At 43.6% G+C, this 27,514-nt stretch overlaps 1 long non-coding RNA gene across 2 annotated transcripts; it reads left to right on the top strand.

Moving 5' to 3' along the window:
• Positions 1–1,459: 1,459 nt before the first annotated feature.
• Positions 1,460–27,514, top strand: LOC109285921 (uncharacterized). 2 transcript variants are annotated; one of them, XR_002093813.2, is made up of 3 exons: positions 1,460–1,854; positions 6,948–7,050; positions 22,956–27,514. It is a non-coding gene; the product is annotated as an uncharacterized LOC109285921 (long non-coding RNA). The 2 variants fall into 2 exon arrangements; XR_002093814.2 differs by lacking the exon at positions 22,956–27,514 and adding an exon at positions 13,288–13,445.

Here is a 27,514-nt window from a genome sequence, read left to right as displayed (position 1 = left end):
CTGTGCTCCAGTGCCAGCAACTGAATAAGTCCTGAGCACAGAACAGCAGCGAGGGCCAGGCCTGGTCCCAGCTGGAGCAGCGACCAGTGAGTCACCGTGACAGACAGCAGCCTGTCACAGCTTCTCAGAGTGTGAGCCCCTTCCCAATGAGGGGTTGCGCTGTGGAGCGCTGCGGTGGGGCTTGCAGGGATCTGGTCCGCTTGGGACCCCAGTGCTGCCACGCACAGCCAGCTACAGCTCTGCCAGCCCTGCAGTGCAGCCCCTCACTGGGTAGGGGCTTGTGCTCCCCCACAGTATGACAGGGGCTGCTCCTCCCCATCAGGGCCCTGCCACCAGCCTCCCACTGCAGCGGCAGGGAGGAGGCACCGCTGGGTAGGAATGGTGTTATTCCTCCTCCCTCCAGCCTCCAATGGAGGGGACAGTCAGGGGCTGATTCTGGGCAGGGAGCGAGGAGGGAGTGTGGGCAGATCTGGCTCCAGTCCCTGCTGGTGGCACATGAACGGGGGAATTAAACCCTTGTCTGGCTAGACCTCCACCCCTGTCTGCCCTTGCTGGGGCTGGAGAGCTGAGGGGACATTTACCTAAATTTTCTCCTTATTGTACAGTATTCTCTTTAGTGCAAGTAAACTAAGTTCTAGAGATTAAGTGACATTTCCAGCCTGCAGAGAGAGGTAGTTAGCCATGCTAGTCTGGAGTTGGGAAAGAGACAGGGTAGGTTTGTACCTTATATAGACGAACTAAATCAGAGATGCATAGTATAACCTTTAGTAAGATTACTGCATTGGATTACTTCACTTGATTTTCATTTTGCACATGATGAGTCAGTGACAGAGCCTGTATTTTGGACCCATTACTTTTCACTATTGCCTTCTTTTGTGTCTTTACCATGAAGCCATTCCATTCCTTGCGGTCTCCCAGTTTTACCTACAACCTGAACATGGTGGTGTTCTCCAAAGTTAGCAGATGTACAAGGCAAAAACTTTGGCATGGGCCTTACTCTATTTTTTTAGTTCTATATGAAATTTGGCATTTTTAGTTTTAAGGGGCTTTTACAAACTGTTATTTGTTCATATATCTCAAGTTTCATTTTAATTTTCCAGTATAAATGAATCCTGAACTGAATATGAACAGAATTTCATCTGATTTTGTTTCAATCTTGTGTAGCACAGCAGCACAGGATTCTCACATTGTGATATGAAACAGTGAAGAAATCTAGACTCCTTCAAGAATATTGCCACCTTGAGGTAACCTTCCAGAGACCTGGCTGATTCTTAAATTCAGGATGAAACCAGAGGAATGCTGTGTGGAGGTTTCAGGTGTCCCACCAGAAATGTTGAACCATTTTTAGGTATAAGAGAGAGGCCCTGATACTGCACTGAACTCTGAGACCTAAGTCTTTACATGATTAGGCCCCAAATTAAAACCTGTATCTGAACCAGTGTTTTTCTATTTATTTTATTAGGGTGGCATCTGTTTAGAGCAGATATAATTCATTGTCTAGTCCTGCGCTGGCTAAAATGTTATTCTTTGTTGACTCCCATCAGACTAATAAAGAGTTAAGAGCAAAGTTAGAATATAATGCAGGTTGACTTCCTCTGTCTAAAATATCACCAGATAAAATTATCCTGTTTAAGTTGCAAATGGTGGTGAAGTTAGTGTTGCTTATTCCAAGAATAAGCAGTTGTTAGTGGTCCTTACCATTTACACTTGTTTTGCCTTCCAGATAAAAGAAGGTGGATATTAAGTACAGCAGTCAAGCAGAGAGAAGTCAAACTACCATCAATTGCACATCCAGTGATACAACTGGAATGTATACTAATGCATACCGTGGATGATTTATTTTGGTTATCAGAGGTCTGGCAACTTTTCTTTTACCATTTTGGGCATAATAATATCTATTTTTTCCAGCTGATTGATAAGACTGTATAAAAAATATGAGATTAGGTCATATATATGCGCAGCTTCAGTAGGGTATTAGCCTTGTTCTAGAAACTTACCCAAATTCATTCATAATTATATTGTTGGTTTAATAAAAGATATCACCAAATATACCTTGCTTCATCAGTTTCAGCAGTTAAGGGCGTGTGTAGACGAAATGAGGGGCATGTGTGCACAGCACTTTAAAGTGGGTTAAATGCTTTTGCGCTGCTTTAATGGTGTCAGTGTTTGCACATGTTGGCGGAGCATTGCACATTAATTCCAGCTGCAGTAGCACATTCAGCAGTGTAATGCGCTTTAAATTACTTTGGGGCACAGCAAACTAAAACACCTCTGAGGAGTTTTAGTTTGCTGCTGTACAGCCACAGAGTGAAGCACCAGGGTCTATGCGGCTCAGGGGCTGTGCAGGCAGCCTGGCAGCAGCCTGAGAAGGCAGGCTCTACCAAAGGAAAAAAAAAAAAAGCAGTGAGCCTGATCTTTTTCTCTTTTTTTTTTTTTCCCCCTGGAGCCTGCCTGCCTGTATGAGCTGCACGGTGACCCGGTCTATCATTCCATAGCTGCAGTGCCCCCTGGGACCACCTGATCTGGGTGCCTGTGGGTGGGTGCTGCTTTGCAGGGAGGCGGGTGCACTGCTGTCATGGAGGGAAGCACCAGCCATGCTCCCCTTGCAGCCTAGGGACTGCTCCACCCATCGTCAGCTTGCCCTTCCCTCTCCGCTGCCGGAGAGGCAGGTAAGACATGGGTGTACATGACACGGGGGGTTTACTTTGCCTTAAATTGAAGCGGTGTTTTGAAAAACCCACTGCTTCAATTTAGGGCCCCTGTTTCATCTACACATGCCCTAAAACCTTTAATAAGAGCACTGAAAAGGTTTTTCTAAAATAATTGTTAGCTGCCTCAGTTTTTATTATTTTAAATTAATTTTGGTGACAAAAATGTAGTGGATTTTCTTCCTCTCTCCTTTCTCACTTTGGATAACCTTCCTGTCGTTCAGACCCATAATCTTTGACCTGTGTCTTTCTAGACTTGCACATTCCCATCCCTGTCTGGATCTTACTGCTTCTTTCTGATTGGCTTCTCTAAGAGCTAGACATCCCTTTCTATTCACATAGCTAAATCACCACCAGTCCATTGTCTTATATCTTAACGACAACAACATCCTGCCTTATAGCCTTTGACAAATGCCATATTACCCCTGCCTCTCCTTATATCCATTCAGCCATCTGCTGCAAAGGGCATTTTCCTAACTCATTATTTCAACTGTATCAGTTCCCTTTTTTGTCCTTCCACTGGTTCCACTTACCCTACCACAACCGATACAAACTGTTTGACTTCACCTGAAGGCTCTTTGTGGCGTAGCTTTCGTCTGTGTTTCCCATGCCCTTGAGAAGTTGACTCTTCCAGGTAGCACTTCTTTCTTTTCTCCCATGCATTGTAGCCCCCACATATCCCTTTGTCCTCTCTCAGATTCCTCTTGAATATTTCTCCGATACGTCACTTCAAAAATACTTAAACAGGGGGTATGGAGTATCTGTAGTTGTCTCGATGTCACCTTGTTTTTCCTTTTTTCTTCATCATATCCCCTGATGGTCTTGCATTTCATCTTCAGATAGCAAGTTGTTTGGACAGGGACCATCTTTTTGTTATGTATTTCTTCAGGGCCTGGAACAGTGGGGTCCCAATTCCTCACCAGAGGCAGAGTACTAATAATCAATAATGAAAGGGCAGTTCTCTTACAACTGTGCAAAAACTGTTGCCGAGTGATTTGCTTATTCTTTGGGTGCAGTTAAAGTTCTGCACAATTAAAGAGAGCTTTAAAGCAGTGGCAACATGTAGGGAGTGCACGTATACCCCTTGAGACTGCCAGTGCACCCCCTGACTGGCCGCGCTCGCCGCTTGAGGGGGGCAGGTAGGCGCGCCAGTTCCCCCCCAGCGAGTGCCAGCCAGGATGCAGTGGTCCCAGAAGCAGCTGTAACCACTTCCGGAAGTGGCTGCAGTGATCGGCTGCCTCATGATTGGCCGGGGTGGGGGGGAACTCCCCCCTCTTCATGAGATTGACTGTGGGGGGACCTTCCCTGGTCAGCAAAATCAGACGCGAGGGCCCCCTCCCCAGTCACTGACTGGTTGCTGGGGGGCATGTGCCCCCAGACTAAGTTGACACCTGTCGCCCATGCTTTAAAGTGTTATGACACCCAGGCACAATTCTGGGTATATGCACGCATGGCACCCTTACTAACATTTGCTACTTCATGGAGACTGCAGGGGTTTGCATATGGATTTTTCTTTATCATGAAGTCAGACTCTGGGTGGTTTTCTTCAAGGGACATTTGCCTGCATCTGTGCAGTACATTACAACATTGTCTGGAAATGACCATAAGCGATTGTTGTCTTTTCTTGCAGCCTCTATCACTAGTTCAAACAGATTTACATCACTTCTCCTTGATCGAAGCAGACTGTGTGCAAGTTTCCACAGGCCCATTTGGCCAATCTGTACTAACCAATTTTTCTTTTCTTTTCTTATTGTACTTGTAATCAGGACTTGATAAGAATAGCTGCCAGAGACATCCAATCAGTCCCATGTTATCATCTGGAAATGATTAGAGCCCTCAAGACAGGCTGAAGCCATTTTGATAGCATTGATTAGTTCCTTATTTTAAGTTTTACCATTTTACTGTTTGCTGTTTTAAAATTCTTGTCTAACTTGCAGGGAATTTTACTTTTATTACATTGTAAATAGTAAAACTTATTTTGCTATGTAGGTCCAAGAGCCTGAAATAGACTTTGAAGTCTGTGGCTCTTTAATTAGAAAGTCATTTTGAGAGTGTGTTCTGTTGCCAGCTTTAATCAATGAACAATAATCAATTATCATATCAAAGTGTTCAATGACTTCTTAGGGATTTGGTACTGTTGCTGTTTGTCTTTGTTTCCTGGAGGACTCTAAACATTCCCACTTCCAGTTACTTGGAGCACTGTTGCATATGTCTGCTGTGCCTTTCTGATTAGTTCCTTCCCTTGCAAAATAAATGTGTGGTACCTCAGAGACTAAGATGTTTTAGCTAGGAATGACTAAAAGCAAATTAGGTCTATCGACCTGGCAGGGTCTTCAGGCTCTCTCTCCTGCTTGGATCTGGGTGTGGAGATGGATATATGCTTGTCTGACATATGAAGCATATTCCCAGAGCTGCTAAGAAGAGAATCTCTGTCCTTTCTCCCCTCTCCATGAAGGGGCTCTCCCACCTCAAGCAATGCTGAGGGATCTTAAGAACCACCAGGATCCTTCCCTGCTTGTCTGGAAATAAGTTCTTTATATGTCTTTATACTCCAGTTGCTTCTCCATGCTTAACACTTTGAGCGTTTATACATGTGCTCTGGGAGTGGGAGGGAGGGGCACTCTAATTAAAGCGCCAGGAGCATCTCGTGCATCAGCCTCCTTGCACTTTGGAATGGCAGTGGGGGCACTTTAGCTAAAGCTTGTTGAACCAGCTTTAGATAAAGCGCCCCCACCACCATTTTGAAGCATGGAGACACTGATACATGAGATACGGCAGGCTGCTGGAGCATGATAATTGCCACGCTCCAGCAGACTCAATATATTGAGTTTGCTCCAACACGCTGGAATTACGGTGCATCGGAGCAGCCTCCCTGCTTGTATATAGGCATCCTTTATGTCTAATCTCAGCCAAAAGGAAACAATGCACGGTCAGGTTTCTCATACTGAAATGGACCCACAGTGTTACCTGCTGTCCCCAAAGTGCTTTTGTTGGGGAACCTTGGAGACTTTTGATCGTAAATTAAAAAATCCTTTTTGAACCCAGGACTGAGTTGTTGGTGTTCCAAGGACAAAGCCATAATTTATAACTAGCAATGCCATTGCAAGGTAAGTAACAGAGGCAACGGGGCAAACAGCAATGGGGCAAACAGAGCAAACAGCTCTGTTTTGTTACACAGGGCTATCTGACTGGCATCCTGCGGACCATATCTGGCCCCTGAGGGCTTAACCTGTGGCCCCTGGGCTCCTGATCTGAGTAGTGCTTGCCTCAATGCCCCAACTTCTGCTGGAGTCTCTGGGCCCCTTCTCCCTATTCTGGTTCCTGCTTATTGCCCCTGCCTCTGGGGTGGCCCACAAGGCTGAGGAAACCCACAGCTAAGCTTAATCTCTTAGAGATGCTGTATGGAACAGGGGCGTTAGCATGTTATAGTAGGGGGGTTCCTGCCACTGTTGTGGAGGGGAGGGCATACGGCACAGCACAAGGTGCAAGGTGGGAGTGCTGGCATGGTGCAACACAAGGGTGCCCACTGTATGGGTGAGGTAGTGGGTGACCTGTATGGCCTCTAGCCCCTTAGAAGTTGGACAGGCCCGTTGTAAAATACTGAGCTGAAATGCAGTTAAACCTCATAATCTTTATGTCTGTCAAAGGCTTTTATATGGTGACCAGTTTCTCGGCACATGGCAATCTTTAATGTGCACATGCTTATGACACCCCTGTCAGGTAGAGAAGTGCTATTATTTCTGTTTTACAGGTGGAAGATCGGAGTAGAAAATGATCTAGTCCTAGATCCTCAGAAATGCTTAACTCTCTTTGGTCTTAAATCACTTGTCTGAGGTCAAAGAGAAACTCTGTGGTGGAGCAGGGATTTGAACCTGAGTCTCCTAAATCTTAGGTGAGGGTCCCTGCCACTAGACTGTCCTTCCTTAGGGTGGTGAAAAATGCCCAGAGTGCCTTAGTCTGGATAAACTATCAGTTAAAAACATCACTAGTCTTCTCCTTTGCTATAGTATTGCAGTAGTTTCCTAACGCAAACCATCTTCTCCTGCATTCTATGTCCCAAAAAGGGAATCTGAATAATGCTGAGTACAGCCATGTAATAGTATTGTTATTTTAAATCTGATAGCATCTCAACAACTCCTTCTTATTGTTATTTTTATTACTTTTTAGAAGGGCACGAAATGTTCAATGGAAGAAAGCACCACTTGTATTGTATGCCTTTCTCCTTTGCTTGTTCAACAGGCAGCTGAAAGAAGCAGGCTGGAAAAAGCAGAATGTGGTGAGAGCAGAGCAGTGCCATGAGTGTAGTAGCAGTGTGCAAAAGGAGCCTCAGTTCTACCATCAGGTACATATTTTGTACAATAATCTGCTATTGCACTAATCTGTGTGTATGGTATTATAAGATGGTACATGTTTCTGAGGGAGGAGGTTAGAAGAAAGATACTTTATTAGTATTGAAGTGTTATTTGGCATAATGTTTTGTCTAGTTTAAAAGAAAAGTGCAAGTAGAATTTTATGGTGAATTTATCTTAGCATGAGGGCTGCAGACACATAAATTATATCCACATCTCAGTTTGGCTATCAGGATGTAATCAAATGGATGATGAACCTTTTGACTCATCAGAAGTTTCAGCTGAACTACAATGACAGAAACCTACCCTAAAAAATGAACACATTGTTTAATTGTTGATTTTTATCAGAAAAATATCTGTAGGGCAATAGCATCATATAGTACTAGAATGTAATATGTTTCTGAGTCAACCCTGATGGAGTTTTAAAAAAATGAATTTCTATTGGAACAATAGCACTGCATGGAGTTTCTAGCTTCCTGGTATGATTTATTACTTTTTATTGAATGATAAAACCATTTTTCTCAATCCTGCACAAACATGTTTAGTGGACAGAACTTTCCCCAGAGAGACAGACTTGTTCTGCCCTCACCTCTGAATGTGTTCCCCTTTAAATTAGTCTTAATTAAATCATTGAACCTTAAAGCTTAAAGGAAGGAAGAGGAGAAGGTATAAAATATGTTCATGTAAGCCTTTGTGTTAATTTATGACTTATCATGTTGAATAGAGGGGAAATAGCAAGTTAAGCATGTTTAAGATGCCACATGACCAGTATAATTGATGCATTCAGCTTATGGAACGTACATATAATGGTCCATTGTAATGATAGCATTGGCCAGCCAATATTTTTGCCTTAGAGACCATTACTGAAGCAGATGACTCTTGACCCTTTTCTTTTAGAACTTCCAGAAGTTTGCCAGAAAGTAGTCTTTTGTGCCAGTCAGCCTTTAACATCTCCCTCTGGGCAGCCTCAGTTTTTCATTTAACTTACTTTTGAACATTAATCCTCCTTTTATTCCAAGGATCTTTATGAGAAATAGATTGAAGCCTTTTCATAGCAACAATTGTAAATGGCCCCTTCTGATGAGCATGAATTCATCACAATGTAGTAAGGATGTGTGCATTGCAAGACAGATAACTTTTTCTGAAAAAAGGAAAAGGGCAATTAAAAAAATAATCGAGCCACGTGCTGTGTGGAGTATTCAGACTCACCTACCTGGGCTGTCTTTCTATAAGTATAGTGCTCTCAGATCTTCAGACGGTCAAAGAAATTCCATGTGTGGAACTCATATTTGTGAAGATTACTCTGAGTTGACAGATCTCTTTTGACATCATTCTTCAGTTTCCATTGGTGCTCAGATCCTGAGGTGGTTGATAGGCAGGAGAAATGGAAAGAAAAAAATCACAACCCCAAAAAGCAAACCTAATTAAAGGATCCACTTTGAACAAAAGCTGATTCAGGAAAGGAAGAATGTTGGCTAAGACCTCATAGATTAAAACAGAACAGAAAAAAAGCAGGAGGTTGTTTTCTGACATCATTGGAAAAGACAAAGAAGGTATCAGCAAAAAGAATGCCTTAATAGAAAAGAAAGGAAATTTGTTGCATTATGTGCTTGTAAAATAGGCAAGTGAAACTGCTGCTGAAAGGAAATTGCATCAAATTAAACTGGCTATAAAAAGACCAATTCCTCTTTTTGTCAGTCCCCTCTCAGTCCGGCTGAGAGTTGGCTGTTGCTTATCCCTTCATTCTGCAGCTTCTCTCTCACCCTCCTCTCTTTCCAGATAGCACTCTTCATCTTTTTTTTCCCCTTGCAGTGACAGCCAGCCCCTTGTGTGGTCCTTGTTGCAAAATCATTTGCACTGAAAGGAAACACCTAGCCCATTTGCTTCATAAGATAAATGATTTAATTCAATACCCACTATTTCTAATATAGAGGATCACTAGGCCAGCAGTCACTATGTTTGGTAATGACTATTGGCAGCCTTCAGTTCCCTTCATCTGGGATTGTAGGGTTTTATAACCTGCACTAAGAGATGCTGGCCAGGAAGAAGCAGGAAAGAGACCACAGTGTCTACTCACTACATGTTTGATCACAATTGGACCATACAGCTGGAATCACTAGAATGCTTCTCTAAACTTGGATTTCCTTCATCAGAACCACTGATGCATCAGGGGGTCAGACAGAAAATTCAGTTTTTATTTGAAGTGGTTTGTTCCCTTAGAGCGGCGCATAGCTGACTGAAGATCTCCTGTGTTCCACAGTCTCTTCCCCTTTTAGGATTGGCACAGCTGGGCTTCTGGAATGGATTATATCTAACATCTCCCTGTAAAAGAAATGGAACATACATACAGGATATGATCAAGTGGAGTGAATTGGTGTGGGCTGAAATTTAAAACAATACAACTTTGAAACAAAACATGTCATTAGCACTGAAAATCCTTGTCAAAGAAATACGGTTCCCCTCTAAGTCACGACGCCTACAGACCTTTTCTCTTTGTTTCTTTCCCATATTGCCTGTGAGATCAGAGTCTTAATTCTTTGTCCAAGTGCACCCCCCCTTTCCCCCAAAGCCCTTGCCCAGATTTATAAAATGGAACAAACTGCAACTGCCTTCCTCTTTAATGGGAGAGTGAGGTAAGAAATAGTGATTTATTGCCACTCGTTATTCTTCTTATGGTGCGCAGCACTTACTACTCCTATTACTAGTCATAGCTCCACAGTGTGTACACAGTCCCCCCAAAAAGTTTACAATCTAAGCCAAGATGAGAACAATAAGAGGAGTTGATGACAAAGGGAGAGGCATGAGAAGAAGAGAAAAAGAAGAGGCCTATGCTCAGGCAATTGTATTGGAGGCTCAGACACATATAGAGGAGAGGAGTGCCCTGCTTTATCTTGATAAGTGTGACTTTTCTGAAGCTCCTTGCCTTCAGAAATCTGGAGACTCTGTTGATGTACTCTGTGGCATTAGAAGTGAGGATTGTTGCATTCCCTGCTTCAGTCACACACTTATGGGCAGTTTCTCATTGTTTTTGAACCAGTTGTCTGTAAGGCAGAATGTAAAGCTAAAACATAATCAGGTTTGCTTTTGTATACTTCTTTTGTGTGTGCTTTAATTCCCCCCCCCCCCCTTTGCTGCATGACCTCACTAAGTTAGAGAGGAAAAGCAACAAATGCTTTTAAATTCTGATTTAAATTCTGTAAATCTTGGTCCTGCCATTTCTTGTGAACAGGTTCAGCGGAGATAGTTAAGGGGGAACCTGGGTGTAAGCTGTCAGAGTGCCATTGCAAACACTGCATGTCAGGAAAATGTTGGACAGAAAACACAGCTTCAACAGCAACATTGATTTTTCAAGGCGTGAAATGTTGCTCAAGTTCATATAGTAAATATTTCATTGTGTGTCATGGTGAGCTTCCATGAATGTCTCTAAATTAGCTGGAAATCAAGACAAGCCATGAACCTTGCTGCCTTATAGCTCCTCAGCAGTCAGTGTGGGAGCAGCGATATCTTTTATTAGACCAACTGGATGGTTGCAAAAAAAAGTCTTTATTTCCAAGCTTTCAGGCTCACACACCCTTCCTCAGGCAAAGGAGAATGCAAAGATTGAAACATTTCTCCCAGGTAGAAATGACTCTTCATATTGCACAGGAGAGCTGAAGGGTAGTATATGTTCTCCTGGGTGGAAAAGTTCATTTTATGCAAATTAGGCTTGGATAAAAGTTTGAGCAGTCTTTTTACCTCAAAGGTAAAGCAGGCAGGATGGCAAGCAGGATGTTGAATTTTGTTTCTTTCTTGTTAAGATGTTTCATATTTCACAGGAGGACTGGTGATGGAAAGGTTCTCCTGGACAAGGAAGTTCTGCTGTGGTGAGGCTGTTCTGCAAGTGTGCAAATTTGGCTTGAAACAAAGGGCTGGAGCCAGGGGTGTTAGCTTCCATGTCTCAGGGTGTTGAGTTTTGCTTTTTTCTTGTAATATTATGAAGTTTTCATTTCAAAACGGCTAATTATGATATCCATGTTTCAGGGATAAAGGTTGTAGCCATGTTGGTCTAAAAGCAAAAGTGGTCAGCATGGTAGGGGTGATATCTTTTATTAGACCACCAAGAGGGAAGCAACATTTTTTTTCGTTATTTGCAAGCTCCTGAGGCATTTATCTGAGGTGTCTTTCAAGGAAGTGCCCCGGTAGGCAGAAATGCAACACAGTTGATTTTCATGCAGCATCCTTTGGAACGGTGTTCCTCAGTGGGTGTTTTTGGCACGTTGGGGAGCCACAAGATCCTTTGAAAGGTCCTATGAGGTGTGAGGATATAAGCAAGGTTTGAGAGGAGGACAGCCTCAGGTTTATCTCTGCCTGGCTGCTCCCTGGCCCCTCTTCAAGGAGGTAAGTAGTGCAATAAATAAATGAGGTGCCATTCAGTTCACAGAAGTTATAGAGGACTGCCTTGAGTCTAAAAGCTTAAGAACCACTGTTGTAGACAGAGTTCACTAATCACAGACTAAAACAGAGATAAGATTTTAAAGGAGAAATAACTTGGAAGGAGAGAAAGCTTCATTGGATGAAGGAGAACCAATCTTCCTCCCTGCTCTTCAAATGTGGGAAGCTGTTGGGAAGAAGCCAGATTTAGAAGGTGATTTGAGTTAAGGAGATGGGTTCAGAGAGAGATTTGAAAAACAGAAGGGTAAAAGCAAATTTGAGGCTGGTGCGAAAAATAATAGTTTTTGTCCGTCTATTCCTTCCTAGTAGGACTTGCTAGGTGGTTGTAGTAACGAGAGCATGCCATCAGGCTCATCATCAATTAGTGGTCTCAGCAGAAAAGCAGAATTCAGTGAGCCCACAGAGGTTTATTAGAGCTGAGCTCTGCTGGGGCAGGTTGGCAAAAATGGCAGAGGATGTAGGGAAGCAGGCCCTGCCACTTCCCTGTTACCTATTTAAGTCACTGTGCGTCAGAGGACCTCAAAGTACTTTGCAAGCATTCAATAGGAATTCTCCTAGTCAAAGTTTGAGTCAGACCCCTCTGAGCCTTACTAAACCAGAGGTTGAGGCACAGAGGTTAAGTGACTTGCCCAAGGCAACAAATTAATCAATTTAATCAGCAGGCAGTCAGCCTAGTACCTTCATGAACTTCATTTCAGTTCAGGTACTGGAAGAAATAAATGTACAAGAAACTGGTTAAAATGATGGGTTTATTTAGAGGTGATGTTCCAGATCCTGAGGACATCAGAAATCTGCCCTCTGCATTTGAAATCCCTTGCAAGCCACAGAGCTGATATAAATGTTGTTACAACTGTGCTTCTTTTCACAGTTACTTTTCTTTCCTTCTCATTCAATGCAATTGTTTTCTCAATATTTTTGCTTTAGTTCTGTACACTTATAATGTGGCTTTCTAACACTGAGGGGCATGGTGAGCAGAAGAATATGAGATACAAAATCCCTAGCTGATCTTCCTTGGCAGGAAAGTAGTTGTTACTGCATTGTTTCTATTATTCATCAAAAGGAAACTTTTCAAAGTAAATACATTGAATGCCACATAACATAAGCTCTTCCCAATCTCCGCTTCCAATCTCAGTCCCCTTCTTTTTTCCCCTACCTTCTATTTTTATAAGTAATCAGGTTGTAACTCCAAAGTCAATTTCAGGTCATCTTTCATTTGGTCAAAATGAATCCTTACTGGCAAGCTATTTCCTTATTATTCAGGAACACGCATATTGTTTTACTTACAGCTGAGTGTTGTATTTTTATGTTCTCATATAAATGTTATGCCTGGATTATTATAACTAGAGCAAACTGGCTTTAGACCTTGTTTTTTTAATGAGAGAAAAGGTTCACTATGTTTACCTTTTTGGTGCAGTTTTCTCATTCTCCAGACAACTCAGTATCCTTTCTATGTCTTGACATAAACGTACTGTCGATCGCGTGAATTCTTCTAGGGGAATGATTATAACAGAGTTGGTTGGGATGGTGAAAGGTTGGCAAGCTTATTCTCTACCTCAAGGGGTAGCCTTGAAGGTCATTCAGATTTACCTGCACTGCTTGCATCCTCTCCTCCTGGGGACCGGTATATAACAATAGAAGTTGAAATTTAAGGATTGAGGGCCCAGTTCAGAAGGCACATATTCATACATGCTGAAGTCAAGGTAACTTAAGCATTTTGCTTATGTGACTCAGGGTAGTAGTTTTCATTCGTAGAAACAAGTATTTTTTAATTGCTAATCTTACTTCTGTTTGGTACTCAGCACCTTGTGAAGGCCTGCAGTTGGACAGATGGATGTCTCGGGATCAGTAGGATTTCTTTATGGATCGTAGGGTGTCTGTGACATTGGAAGACCAACATCTACTAGAGGAGGTGTTCTGTTAAGAATCCCTACAAATTAAAATTTTCTGTTTAAGTTTTGCCTTCTTGCAGGTTTTTTGTTTTATGTAGCAGGGCATGCTTTGGCCTCACCTTGGTAATATAAATACCAACATTGCACCTTAAACTGCTCAGAAATGTTTATTCTAAGACACAGCCATGCCCTTACATGTTCATATTTATAAATGACAGGGCACACACAGTATGGAGGTAAGTCTCTGTAGCAGTTCTCTGACCTAGAGCATACTGGGTAATTTTGGAATATTATTGTCAAGTATATGCATGCAAAATGCTGGTGCTCCTACTTCACACTGCACTAATCATTTCTCTGGGGCCACATTTACCTGGTAAACTTTGTCACCAGTGATGGTGCTCTCAACCACATAGTGCTGCTCCAGGCAGGTTGCCTTGTAAACCAAAAGTAGCATAGCCATATCCACATGACACATGAAGCAAATTAAGTAGCACTGCTGAGTGACAGCCCAGTTTGCCTGACAGCAGCACCAATACTCTGCTATTGGTTTAAAAGGCAATCCATGCAGAACAGTGCAGCCTGCTTCAAATCTTTTACCCAGAGCACATCATACTGTATTCTTGGTGTCTGGACATTATTCCTTGCAGCTGTGAGAGAGGTTGAAGGGGAAATGTTGCTTATTCTTTAGTTAATGACCGTTTGCAAATGTAGGGTACTGGATTTGATGGTCCAGGAGGCCTCTTCCAGTTCTACATACCCACATTCCTGTGGTAGGATCATAATTGGACAAGAGCCTCCCTGGCCACAGACATTTTCTTTATAATTTGCTAAATGGTAATAACCATCCCATGGAAAGACAAGCCACTTTTCAGCTGAACAGAGTGGGTATTCTCCCAGGACTCCATCCTTTCTGTAGAAGGAACTCATCCAACTTTATTTCAAGCTCCTTCCACCTCAGTGTGTGTTTGACTTGTTTAAGACCAGACCCAGGAAAGTTTAAATCCTTTGACATTTGGGTGAAAGCAAGATTTGAGGAGCATAAAGCTCCCTATCAGACAACATTTAGGAGTATCAGAACTACTAGAGAAAAACGCTAATTGTATGCTCTCCAATTTTCTCCATTAGGAAGATCAAAGGAATTGTTGCCTTTACTGGCAAATCTCAAGGATGAATTATGGCAGCCAGACCAGTGCTGGTCTGTGTTGAACTGTAGTCACCCAGAATAAATCAGCACTAATTGCAGGCTAGGTCTATGATTCTGCAGAGACTATTTAAGGACCAAAACAATAACCCTGATTCTGCTTCCATTAAAGTCAGTGGTAAAACACCCGTTGACCTCCAAAGGTGCAAGGTCAGTTCCAAAGCCCATTCTACTGCCTGCTATAAAGTCTACTATCTCATTACCTTTCATGGAAAAAATAGGGAGGAAAAGGGAACATTGGGAGCTGTTTGATTTCACACTTGTTAGATGTTCTTTCCCCAAGGGTGTGAATGGAGCTTGCCAGCTGGTGGGGGCATGTGGGGTACACACGTCCTGGAAAACACAGGGAAATGCTGAGGTTCTTACAACATCCATAGGGAAGGCTGATCCTTCAGCATTGTAGGAACCCTGGCAGCATTGAACTGTGCTGCTCTTGTTTCACTGAGGAGTCCTGTGTGCCAAGAAATGTCTGTACTGATATCTAGGGTTATTCCCACTAGCCCAGCCCTGAAGGCTGCCCCTCCCTGTCTGTACCTCACAGTCATGTGTATTGGGCCTCCTGTTCCTTGAGCAGAGCCTTCCCAGGACTTAGTTTTTTCTCTCCTTCTGTGTTTGGCTTTAATGTTGTTATTACTGAGAGTTATTCTTATTTTATTCCTATTGAAAACAATGTGACTCTAAGAAAACAGCATTTTAAAGCCCAGAGTTTCTTTTGAAAGGACAAGTTGTTGTAAAGCCCTCCTTCAAAGCTTAATCTTGCAAGTCTCCAAGACTAGCACTCTCATGGGCTTTCCAAATGCTGAGAGTTTGTAGAATAGTCAGAATGGTCAAGTAAAATGCAGTTTTGAAAATCAGTTCTTTAAAGGTAGTGACTTTTCCTTTACAAGAATGCTATAAGCTAAAACAGGGGTGGGCAATTATTTTGAGCAGAGGGTTGCTTACTGAGTTTTGGCAAGCCATCAAGGGCTGCATGACAGGCAGCCCAGGGCAGATAAATATTAATTTTCTAAATTTTTTTAGGGGCCCCGCGGGCTGGATAGAATGGCCTGGAGGGCTGCATCCGGCCCCCGGGCCGCATTTTGCCCACCTGTAGGCTAAAAGCTGGGTGCGTTTGCCTGACTTAGGGTGCAGGCAGACATAACACTTAGGCTGTTCCAAGTATCCAAATGTACCAGCCAGGTTAGTGTGGTTTAAACTTCCTGGGATGTTTCAAAAGCATACGAGTAATCAAGTGTTATTTTGAACTGGCCCTCTGTGAGTGGGTTCAATGTTATGTACAAAAACTGAGTTTTCCATGACTAGTGTCTAGTTGGTCCTCCAGGCATCCCACACTGTATCAGTCCTCAACCCTGTACTCCAGCCCCTTCAGGGCACCTGGCTGCTCTGGTATGCAGCTAGAACTCTACTGCCCAAACATCTGCTGGCTGCACTGATTGCAGTCTGATGCATCATAGGCTGATTTGGGGTGAGGGTAGAAGAGTGGCCAAGTAGGGGATGACTACCTGGCCCCCTGCTTCTGCATGTCCTGGTGCTCTGGGACTTTAAGAATACTTTCACTTAAATGCTGCTTATTTAATATCAGCTTCCATCAGTGGACACTACTTAGCAGGAATCAATACTGATTTGGGGTGGGGGGCAGGGAATTTGTTCAGGAACACAGAAGCAGAGGTCCAGGCACTTCCCTCCACCTGGCCCCCAGTTCACCCTATCTCCCATCTCAAATCAGCTTCAGGGAGCTGAGCACGGTCCACTGTTGGGAATGGGGTGCAGGCTGCCCCCGCTATGTGCACACTTACGCACCCCCTAGTCAGGATGCCACCATGTAGATTTTGGCAAAGTGCAGGAATGTTCTTTATTAAACTAAACTGGTCTTTATTGAACTCAGTGTTAGTGAGATGATTGCAATTGTGGGAAACTGATGTCTTCCTTGTCCTTGGTGTTCAACCATTTGGGGTCTTCCTTCTTGGCTAGAGAACCATGCAGGGCTGGGTACTCACTACCACCTCCTGGTGGCAGTTCAACAGCCCTGCAATACCTGAAAGGTAACCATTCTACTTAAGCAGATAAGTTTCTTTGGGTAAATGTAATATCTTTACCCAAAGAACTTTGGCTGCCTATGTCCTTAGACCAACATGGCTCCAACCAACACACTCGAACCATTCTACTTAGAAACTTTGGTAATGTACATGTGGATGTCACTGACTGGCGACAGTTGTGAACTGGTTCCTGATCAGTGACTTTTTTGGAACTGTTCAGTTGTTATACTTGTCTGTGCCCTTCGTTACTGGTGATGTGCCTGTAATTTAGTGAGAAAATTATTAAAGACTCAAATTGAGATGATGGTCACTTACCCTTTGGTTTCTGCTATTTGCATAACTTATGCAGGCTGATAATGTAAGGAAGATTTGACTAAGCGTGTTTCCTTGCCACAGGATCTGTGTGAAAACAAAGTGGGGGTTGTCATTTTACTGCAGCTCTCCTGTGGGGAAATGCTACATAGGAAAAATGAAATACAATGAGATTGGACGTGATTTGAGCTCAAATAATTGCAATGGATATGCAATTTGAAAGCCTGGGCTTCAGATTGCTGGAGGTTGAGAGAACCTGACAGAGAGAGTCTTACAAGTCCTTGTCCTGCTCACAAGAATCCTGTCAGTGCTCAGGAGAAAAGAAGTCCTCTTGCATTAAAATAAGTGTAGTTCACTGAATGGCTAAGTGAATGGTGGAGCCTATGCAGACTAATATAAATGAGCATCTGTGTCCGTGAAGCAGTGGGCTGGGACTTGGGGGTACCTTGGTTTAAGGTGAGATGAGGGTGGCCCAAGGCACTGTGTGCTCTCTAGGGGCCGAAGTGGGAATTAAACAGTGCATTTTATGTTGTGTGGGCCCTTGCTATAAGGCTGAATTTCACCCTTGAATATAAAAGACTGAGTAGCCGTGTCGCAGGGCACCTCGGTGCCCCTGCTCCTATAGAGGAGAAACTGCCAGGGAGCGAGTGAGCGCACCCTGGCCTGACATAACGAGCCCAGCTGAGGCTGGCTCAGGTAATGAGCGCAGCTGCGGGTTGCCGGAGCAACCAAGCGGAGCCAGCTGCCTGTAGGGGGCAGGGCCTGGCCCTTATAAAGCTCAGGGCTGAGGCCAGGCTGGCAGTTCTCTGCCAGCAGCCTGGGAGGCAGGAGCTCTGGGAGTGAGAATGTGGAAAAGAGCAGGACGTGCAAGTACAGCTCATGATAGCCCTGAGAGGATTGGCACTAGAGTTTAGCCATGCAGCTTGTGGTTATGTTACAGCCTAGGGGCTTGTGGTTTTGCTTTGTGTTTGTGTTATTACACCCGGAGGCTTGGGTGAGGTTGTAGGGGTTGGAGGAGGCCTCAATCACAGGGACCCCAGAGAGTGTGGGGTGCCCTAGCACCAAGAGGGCGCATTATCTGCATAGCGCCAGGGAAGGCGCAGCTCGCACGCCAGTGCGTGAGCAACTGGCGGCGCGGAGCGCGGCCAGTGGGTTGCGGGCGCAACCCGTAGGTTGTGGACGGGGACCTAAACCCCGGATTGCGTGTGGGGGAACATAGACCCCAGCCCCAGGAAAGGGGCGGTATTATTGAGTAGCCCAGAGTGGGCACGGCGAGCCCCAGAGAAGGGGGGAGTACCATTGTACGTTATTGAGTAGCCCAGTGTGGGCACAGCGAACCCCAAAGAGGGGGAGCGCCATTGTACGTTATTGAGTAGCCCAGTGTGGGCACAGCGAGCCCCAGAGAGGGGGAGCGCCATACCGAGGAGCTCGAGACGGGCATAGCGAGCCCGGCCGCAGGCTAGTGCGGTAACACCCCTCAGACTGAGGCAGGGCGCTGCGGTTGCCCCGAGAAGACGGGGGAGTAGCAGCGCGGAGAGCCAGGGTCAGAGAGGGTGCCCGTGCGGTTGGCCCATAGGACCGGAGGCCCGCTACGGTGAGCCCCAAAGAGGGGGGAGCACCATTGTACGTTATTGAGTAGCCCGGCGCGGGCACGGCGAGCCCCAGAGAAGGGGGGAGCGCCGTACTGAGCAGCCCTAGAGAGCAGGGCCATACTGAGAAGCCCGAGACGGGCATAGTGAGTCCGGCCGCAGGCTAGTGCGGCAACAGCCCTCAGACTGAGGCAGGGCGCTGCGGTTTCCCCGAGAAGACAGGGAGTAGCAGCGCGGAGAGCCAGGGTCAAAGAGGGTGCCCGTGCGGTTGGCCCATAGGACTGGGGCCCGCTAGGGAGTCCCTGAGCGGGACCGTACCATCAGGGGAGGCCCAGCGGGAGGCTGGGCACGAGAGAGACAGACCGGACAATGTCCATTACATCTGCGAGGCTTGGGGCATGGTATCAGGGGAGGTAGGAGCCACGCATAGCCCATAAGGCTGGGGAGCTTGGGTAGTGCCATTGTACGGGGAGACCCACGAGGGGTCCAGGAGCTTACGTGCCCGAGGAAACACAAGGCAGCCTCCCTATTACATATTCCATCAAGACGTGGCGGGCGAGAATGGAGGGTGCCCTCGGGCCGAAGTAGCACGGTGAGAGGGCCTCAAGGAGATCACGGCCCTCCGCGAGGACCCTGCCGTGACAAGCCGGTATGTAAAAGCCAACCCTGGGCAGCTGTAAGTGCTCTTTTCTATTGGTAACAATGATTCTTGTACTTGTTATGTTCAGATTGGTTTTTATATAAACACTAGCTAATTCATCCTCACAACATATTTGTGATGGGGTGGTATTTTCCCCTGTTTTAAAAGAGGAGTGAGGCAGTGTTGTTGGGTTGCTTGGCTGAGCTTTGAATTCAGAAGCTTCTGGCTCCGTGGTTTGAACTTTATAAGGATGGAAAGAGTGCAACATGACAGGGAAGAGTGAATGAGTCTAATACGCAGAGGACGAGTGAGGACTGCTTCATGCAGTGTTTTATGCAATAATAAAGGGACTCTATTTGGACTGCACAAACTTGTATCTTTATTTGAAGTGTCCTGTGCTTGCAGCCATCAGGTGAAGTGTGTGCTCGGAGCTACTGCAAAATTCCTGAGCACATGGAGCTTCCTAGTATCATCCTCCTAATCATCCCCTACTACAGCACTTGTTCCAACCTGCAGGTTGTTACAGGGACCATAATATTAGAGACAGAGAGAGAAAGAGGTTTATAAGGAAAATATTGTTTATAGTAAGTATAAGCTACATCTTGAAGCCAGATGAAGCTGGTGTAAACCAATGGAGCTACACAGATTTATACCATCTGACAAGCAAGGCCCTTAGCTCCACTGTAAGGATGAACCTTCAGAACAGTTGTCGCCATATGCTGCTTCAAATGTTAGTTAAAAACAACAACAGAGAAGCTAATGGGATATGTACATAACAGTAAGAATGTGTCATGACCTTCCACTGTTCTAACCCTCCTCCTCTTCCCAAATCCTTTGTTCCAGCCTTTATTTGGTGTCATGCTTGCCTGCATGATATCTCTTATTGGATTAACTCAAATAACTGGGAAGGATAAAGGACAGGCTTCTGGGCTCCAGGTGCCCTTCATCAGGTCTGGGAAAGAAGCACTCACAGTTAAAGATAAGAACAAAATTAGAGCAATTGCTTTAGTTTGACCTAATTATATTAATGAATTTGAGTGCTTATAAGGGAAATGGGCAGTTGTCAACTGTGGAGCAAAGAGAAGTTAGCAAGAGGGGTGAGAGGTAAGTTATAAATAGACATATAACCAATGTCTCTGTTAAAATCATGATTTTTAAGGCCCAGTAAGGTTATGGATTTCTGTTATAATGAACTGACATCTGATCTGGCTCTTGTGTTGAGTTGGAGTTTTGCCATTGAATTCAATAGGATTAGGGTCAGGATTGGGGCCCATAGTATGAGAGCTCCTTGAGTCTAGGAATTATCTTTATTATTCTTATAATTTTTCCAAAAAGTACTTTGACTATTCCATGAGGCTCTATAAATAATAACAAGTAATCAACAGTGTGCTTGTAAGGTTAAAAAATCCCCAAGAGTTAGCAGCAAATGTTCAAAATATGTATCTGCATGATAGGCTAAAGTGGGGACTGGCAAATGTACAGCCTGTGAACTGGATCCAGCCCACCAAACAATTTCATCTGGCTCATGATGCCCAAATATTGGCACATTTCAGTGTTGGGTCATATGCACACTGATTGCAAGAAGCAACGGCAGCGATGGGGAGACATGTTGCTGGCCAGGTTGGAAGTGCCAGCCCACCTTAGAGCTGGATTATTTCAACCTGCTACTCTGAAAAGGTTGCTGACCTCTAAGCTACAACATCTCTGAAAGAGTCTGCAAATCTGAATTGTCAGGTCAGAATTAAAAGGCAACACTCTGAAAGTGGGTGTGAGGATGTGGCGTATGATTCCTCCACTGACATTAATCAAAGTGGTGTGTGTGTGTGTGTGTGTGTGTGTGTGTGTGTGTGTGTGTGTGTGTACATATATACCTAGATTTTCAAGATGGCACATGAAACAGATTAATGAATGCAGGGTAGATCTACACCTTTACAGACTAACTAGTTAACTATTATAGTTAACTAACTGTGTGTGTGTGTGTGTGTGTGTGTGTGTGTGTGTGTGTGTGTGTGTGTAAATAGTTAGTTAGTTACAGATACAGTAACTGTGTGTGTGTGTATATATAATTTGTAATTTAGGTAGTCTGTAAAGGTGCAGATCTGCCCTGCATTCATTAATCTGTTTTACATGCCATCTTGAAAATCTAGGGGGGGGTGTGGGGGTGTGTGTGTGTGTGTGTGTGTGTATGTATGTATGTATGTATATATATATATGGCATAATTTCAAAGTTCATGCTATGTAGCAGGAACCCAGAAATCTGTTGCAACTTTCCACAGGTGCTTTGGTAGTATTTTTTTAAGAGTCAATGGCAAAACTCCTGTTGATTTGTTCTTTGTGTAGCTGGAGTAGGCATGAAGAATCATAGTTCCCACAATGATAGCCAGATTTTAGTGATGTAAAGGTAGTGTAAGTTCCATGTTGAGTATCAGTGAAAACACATGTGTAAGGGATAAAGTAGTGTCATTTTTGCACCAGTTTGCCATTTAGGAACTGCAAAATGAACATCATTTACATGCCCAGAAGGCATAAAGGGAGGGGGCAGTTCTCAGGAGAAAAGCAACAGGGGAATGTAAGATAAGCAGAAGGGGGGTGGGGTGTTATGTTTTCCCCTGCTAGTTTCTGTCTTCTGACCCTGGGGCATATCAATCTATATTCATTCTGCATAACCCCTGAATGGCAAAATGGTCCAAATGATGCTACCTTGCCATTTTCATTTGCTATTGAACCACTTTTACACTCCGCTTATGTTACTGGAAGATTTGACCCTGAGACTTTCAGGGGTGTTGCCCCTGCTTAAGCCTAGATTATGCCCTGAGTGACGATATTTGGGGTTGGGGGGTGGGGGAATCTTCATTATCATTGAAGCCAAGTATATAGTGCAGCAACAATTCTACAGCAGGTACAGGTTTTGCAAACAGATGTTGCAAGAGAGGTAGAGTTTGCATCACTTCAGATCCCTTGAGACTTAATGAAATAGAGGCTTTCAGGTAATTAATTGGATGGGATCAAATGGGAATATTGTTAGTAAGAAAGTATTCTCAAAAGTTCCATGCCTGAAAAAAACAACTTGTAGTGGTTTGGTTTCTCTCCCTTTAGAATTTTGGCTTTTCAGTAAAATACACCAGGATACTTTCTTTTATAATTATTTTTAGTTTAAAGCTGATTCAGCCTGTCAAACCTGCAAATCCAGAGGCAGATTTAAATACTATATACTTTCTCTCTGGCTTTCTAAATTCATAGGCAAAGGGCAAAGTTTCCTAAATGTCTATTTTTCATTCCTAAAATAACAGTAAACAATTAATATGTGGAGTGTATCTCATTTACTTGATTAGGATAAACTTTATTGCATACATACCAAGAAAATGAAGCTAAAGGGGTTACATATATGTAATTTAGGTTCAGAGTTGTCTTCTGAGCTGAGTTCATTATCCTGGCTTGTTGATTCTTTCAGTCTATTGCAAGGCACGTCCCCTTGCTACACTCCTGTAATAAGCTTTGAAAATATTCATGTTTTTAAGCACAACCATATGATGGGAAATCTCTCATGATATCATTTATTTTGATACCTCTGTCCATCCCTTTCATTTGAGCCTCAAACAGTGTTTGGTCTTCCCCTGATGCTTCCTGTATGTTGATATAACCCAGTATGGCAGAAATTCTGATGTCATCTGCAGCTGCTATACCATATTTCAAAGGGAAAGTCGTTAACCCTTCCTCACAAAACCTCCTTTGCAAAAGAAGAATGTCTTATTATTAAAACAGTTTCTGCTACCAAATTATTTATGTGTCTGTCTGTCTAGATACAGAGACCAGGCCTGGTTGTTGGCTGAAGTCAATGAAGTGCACCTCTTAATAGCGGCAGAGAATTTGGCCTGCTCACTTGGACTATGAGCTTCATCTTCTCAGACATCTGGTATCATGCAAGCATTCAGTCACAGAGGTGGGGAGTCTAGTGATCTATTTCCTCCTTAAGGAAATAGAAGCAACAGTAAAACCATCAACAGAAATCAAAAAGTGGCTGCATGTTGGGAAGAGGAACTTAAAAATGTTATCTCTGTCTTAAACACAAAGCTCTGGCAATTCCTAAAGGTTCGGCCTTTGGTGTTTTTTCCCTCAACCTCTTGGATATTTTTGGCATATGGGACTAGAAAAGCAGGGCCTGTATGGCCCCAAGATTGACAGACCAGTGTGATAACTCATGCACTGTGTGAGACGGGGTTGTACTGCACTGCTCTTTGTGATGTTGTTGGAAGTGGGATGGAGAGTTAGAGGCTCAAGAGATGCTACATATTTTTAACATTTCATAGAAGCCTGTTTTCAAATTCTGCTCTCCTTTGCCTCAGTTCTGAGGCGTAACTAGGAACTCAAGTGCCCTGCACAGCAGCTGCCACAGGGAAGTGTCAATGGCTGTGCTGCTCGTGGCATGGTGGTCAGACCTGCAGTGTAGCTGCTGCTGTTTTTGGGCTCCTCCTCTATTATGCTGCTGCATGAGTATGGATCACATGTGACTATTGAGCTCATTAGTGTTACTGGACTTAATTTAAGTAAAATAATAGCAAAATTCAGAGTTGGGTGAGCATTCAGCTAAATGCACCATACAGTTAAAAGGACGTTTTGCCACCTGACAGAACAGTGCATACTGCTTGGTGCTTACACTACCATCATAGCAAAAAAAGAGCAAACCAGAAGCATCTCAGCTGTTGTGTCTGAGCCCAGAATCTCATGCAGGAAGTGCTGAAAGCTTGTGGTGCTTCTGTGACTAAGCGTTATATCAGTGGGGACAAAATCCCACAACAAAATGCAGAGGGTGTGCAGTCAGAAAGGGTGGGCCCCAATTTAACTTGCATTAAAGGTGGTATGAAGTAAAAAAAAACTAAGAAGAAAACCAGTGTGCCATTTCCTGCTCCCTGATGTACAAGGATGTTCTTACAGTGGTGGGTTTACAAAAGAACTCAACTCATTAAGGGGCACCTAGAGAGAGGCTGAGTTTCCCAAAGTGGTCAGCACCTGACCTATTGAGCTCTTTTGAAATTCTGGGCCCAATTATGCATTCTGTCCCTTTGTTTCCACACACAAATGGGGGTCATTGTAGGGGTACCACCAGCACCATCTAAGCCATTGCAGTACTGATGTAGACAGGCACTGCTTGAGTGGCAGGTCAGTTTGATTGTACCATAGTTCCACATAGCCAATGAAACAGTCAACAAGAGCAATGTCGCTTTTCAGTCCTCCCTCACACCCACTGGTTTCAGGCAGATCCAAGTACAATCAAGGTGTGACTTAGCCATTTTCTACTTTACCAATTCTTAGCTGTTCTCTTCTTCAGTATGCATTTGAAAAGTCTTCAACAAAAGTCAAATAAAAATAAGTCATAAGTACTCTCTCTGGATCCATAGATAATCAGCCCCAGAAGATCACAACACTTAACTCAATTTCCTGAAGTTAATGAGTATATATTTGTATATGTATGTGTGGGGATCCACCATTTAAAGCAATGAATGAAAGAAGGCATTTCCCTTCCTGGAACCTATGGTGGGGTAGCAGGTAGGCAACTGAACTGCCCAGACTCCTAGGCTAGGGACAGACATTCAAAAAGTCTGAGCCTGAATCAATTCAATCTTTGCAGGTTAGTCTAACCTGGCTAGGCTAAATCAGTTCTGTAACCAGACAGACATCCCAGAAAAGCAGGTACATGCCTGAAGTGGCTAAGGCCAGAAGCTGGGGGCCACTAAAGCAGCCCTCCCATCCCTTACACAGCACTGAGAGTCAGACCCCAGCAGGATGCTTTGATTAGCCCAGCAGGGAATTGATAACAGTGTTTATCACCCCCTAACAAAGTGTTTATCACCCCATTAAGAAAATAACAGAGGGACATTACCAGCTGCCTGTTGATTCTACCGGTTGATTCAGCAGGGACCATAGCCAGGATGTGGTCTGCTAGCTAATACACAGACATCTCTCTGCAAGGCAGAGGGGAGGGGTGGGGAGCAGGGATTCCTGCAGTCTGTGCTGGAACTGCAGCCAGGGAGCAGAGGAAAGGGGCCAGCCCTGCTGTGGAGCAGAGAGCCCCACCCAGCCCAGAGAGCATGTCGGGATGCTGGGGGAGTCTGGTTTATCTTAAACCAGCAAGGGATCTGGGGCAGACATTGCATAAACTGGTTTGACCCAAATCAGTTAAGTCTGATACTACATTCCACCAGGTTTATCTCAAACCAGTTTCAGCCATTTTCAAACTGGTTCATGTGCACTGACCATCTGTTCTGTTACAGGTTTAAACCTGTTTCTGACCACTTGAACCAGTTTATGTGTAATGTTTGTCCCTAGCCCTAAAGCCTGAAACCCCACATAGATGTATAGTATGGTCAGAGTACCTCCTGACCTCTCTTTACCTCCTTAGCACTATCCAAGAATTGCTGGTCATTTTTCTTAGAGAAATGTACTTTCTTTAGTAGCAAAACAATATGAAGTGAAGGACGAGAGACTGTGAGAGCTGAGGAAATGTCACCGGAGGACCTGGACCCTTTCTATAGCTGGTTTCGAGCTAGATGCATGAGAGAAAAGGAGCCAGCACATTACCATTATACTAAAAGACATATAATTTCCAAATGCTTTGTGCACAGGGTTAAAACAAGCTTCCTATGTCCTTCAGCATGTCACAATACACTACCAATTTCCAGACCTGAACTAAATCCACTAGCAGGTAGGGTAATATTATGGGGCCATGTCCACAATCTTTATTGTGGACAGGAGTTTAATAGGTAGGTGCTACATCTGAGACTATATCTTGTAGATATTATAACATGAGGCAGAATCATTGGAAACAATTGTCATCATCAATGACTAAATGAAAAATGCTGCCATGTTAAAGGTTCAAATATATCAGTGTAGATATAAAAGATGTCAGAACCACTGCAACAAGCTATGGATTGGTAGTCTTGCATTCTTTGTATCATATGCTTCTCAGGGCTTGTATTGTATATACCATACTGTTTATTTGTCTGTTGCATTATAGTGACACTTGCTAACACAAATAATTGTTAAATACTTGTTAATCTTTTAGGGCCATGTTCTGCAAAATATTTCACTGCATGCCTAAATGTAAATATGTTTCAAATTTGATACATGCTTAAACAGCTTGTTTTAATTACAATGCCTTTGTTCCCAGGGGTAAATGGCTTAGAAGTAGAGGCTTGGCATACAATGTCTTTGCAAAGGATATAGCCCAGGACCTCTTTCACATTTACACTTAAGAATGCTTATTTTACTGAAGCCACTCTAAATCTCTAGTATTTCCACCCCCACCCCCACAAAAACAAAGTGGACAAATGCTTTTTGAAGGATATCTAACCCAAGTGGATTTTGATTAAGTGAATAAGGAAGAAATTCTACTTTGGATAACAACTGCTAATTAGTTAGCAAACTATCTATCACAGCATGAGCAATAGATGGCCCATGGACCAGATTTGGCCCGTGGAGCTGTCTCATCTTGCCTGCAGGTTTCCCCATGGGTCTTGAAATTTGATGGTAAGGGAGTGGTGGCAGCATTAATACTCATTTTACCACCAAATTTTCAGACCTGTGGGGAGCCCTGTGTAATGCAGCTCTGTGCTGGGGCTGTGGACCTAATCCATGTGCCAGATTGGAGCTGTAGATTGGCCCTGCACCTAAATTAAGCACCGGTGATTTATCAGTATTTAAGACAGTGGATGCTGTATGTCCAGAGCGCACAGCAGCTCTCATTTAACATCTATGCTATGGTAGTGACTGGATGCCTCAACCAGGTTGAAGCCCATTGTATTATGCACTATGCAAACAGACGGTGACAGTTATATGTTGTTTTCACATGTTCATACGTATTTTCAATTTTTTTTGCATTCTGGGATTATGTCCTTTAAAGTGTTCAACATTAATGATTTTTAAATGACCATAAGTCAATAAAATAGCTGATTAGGATGCATAATTATTTCTCTTGTTGTCACACATTTGTGTGCAGGATAAAGTATCAGACTGAGATTTTCTGTCTCTAGTGCCCTGATTGTGAGCAGAAATGGGTCCTAATAGCCTCATTCAAAGCTCTTTGAAGTCAATAGGAAGACTCCCATTGGGAGCCATAAAAGTCCAGACTAGAATTTTCACACTAGGGCCTTGTCTATATGTGAAAATCACTCAATTTATGTATCTTAGTTTAAAAACTGCTTTAGTTAAATGCATGTAAACACCCCTGTGGACACACTTTTTGCTTTAATTTGTCCCTTCTTGATTTTGCTTTAAGTTGGTCAAAGTCTATAATTTATGTACTTTTAAATCATGTTATAAGTATTTTAATTGCTGAAAAATGAAAAATAAATATGAAGCATTT

The sequence above is a fragment of the Alligator mississippiensis genome, chromosome 3 (assembly GCF_030867095.1).
Source record: "Alligator mississippiensis isolate rAllMis1 chromosome 3, rAllMis1, whole genome shotgun sequence".
Taxonomy (NCBI): Eukaryota; Metazoa; Chordata; order Crocodylia; family Alligatoridae; genus Alligator; species Alligator mississippiensis.
The sequence above is the reverse complement of the archived record's forward strand: the minus strand, read 5'-3'. Positions and strand labels throughout refer to the sequence as shown.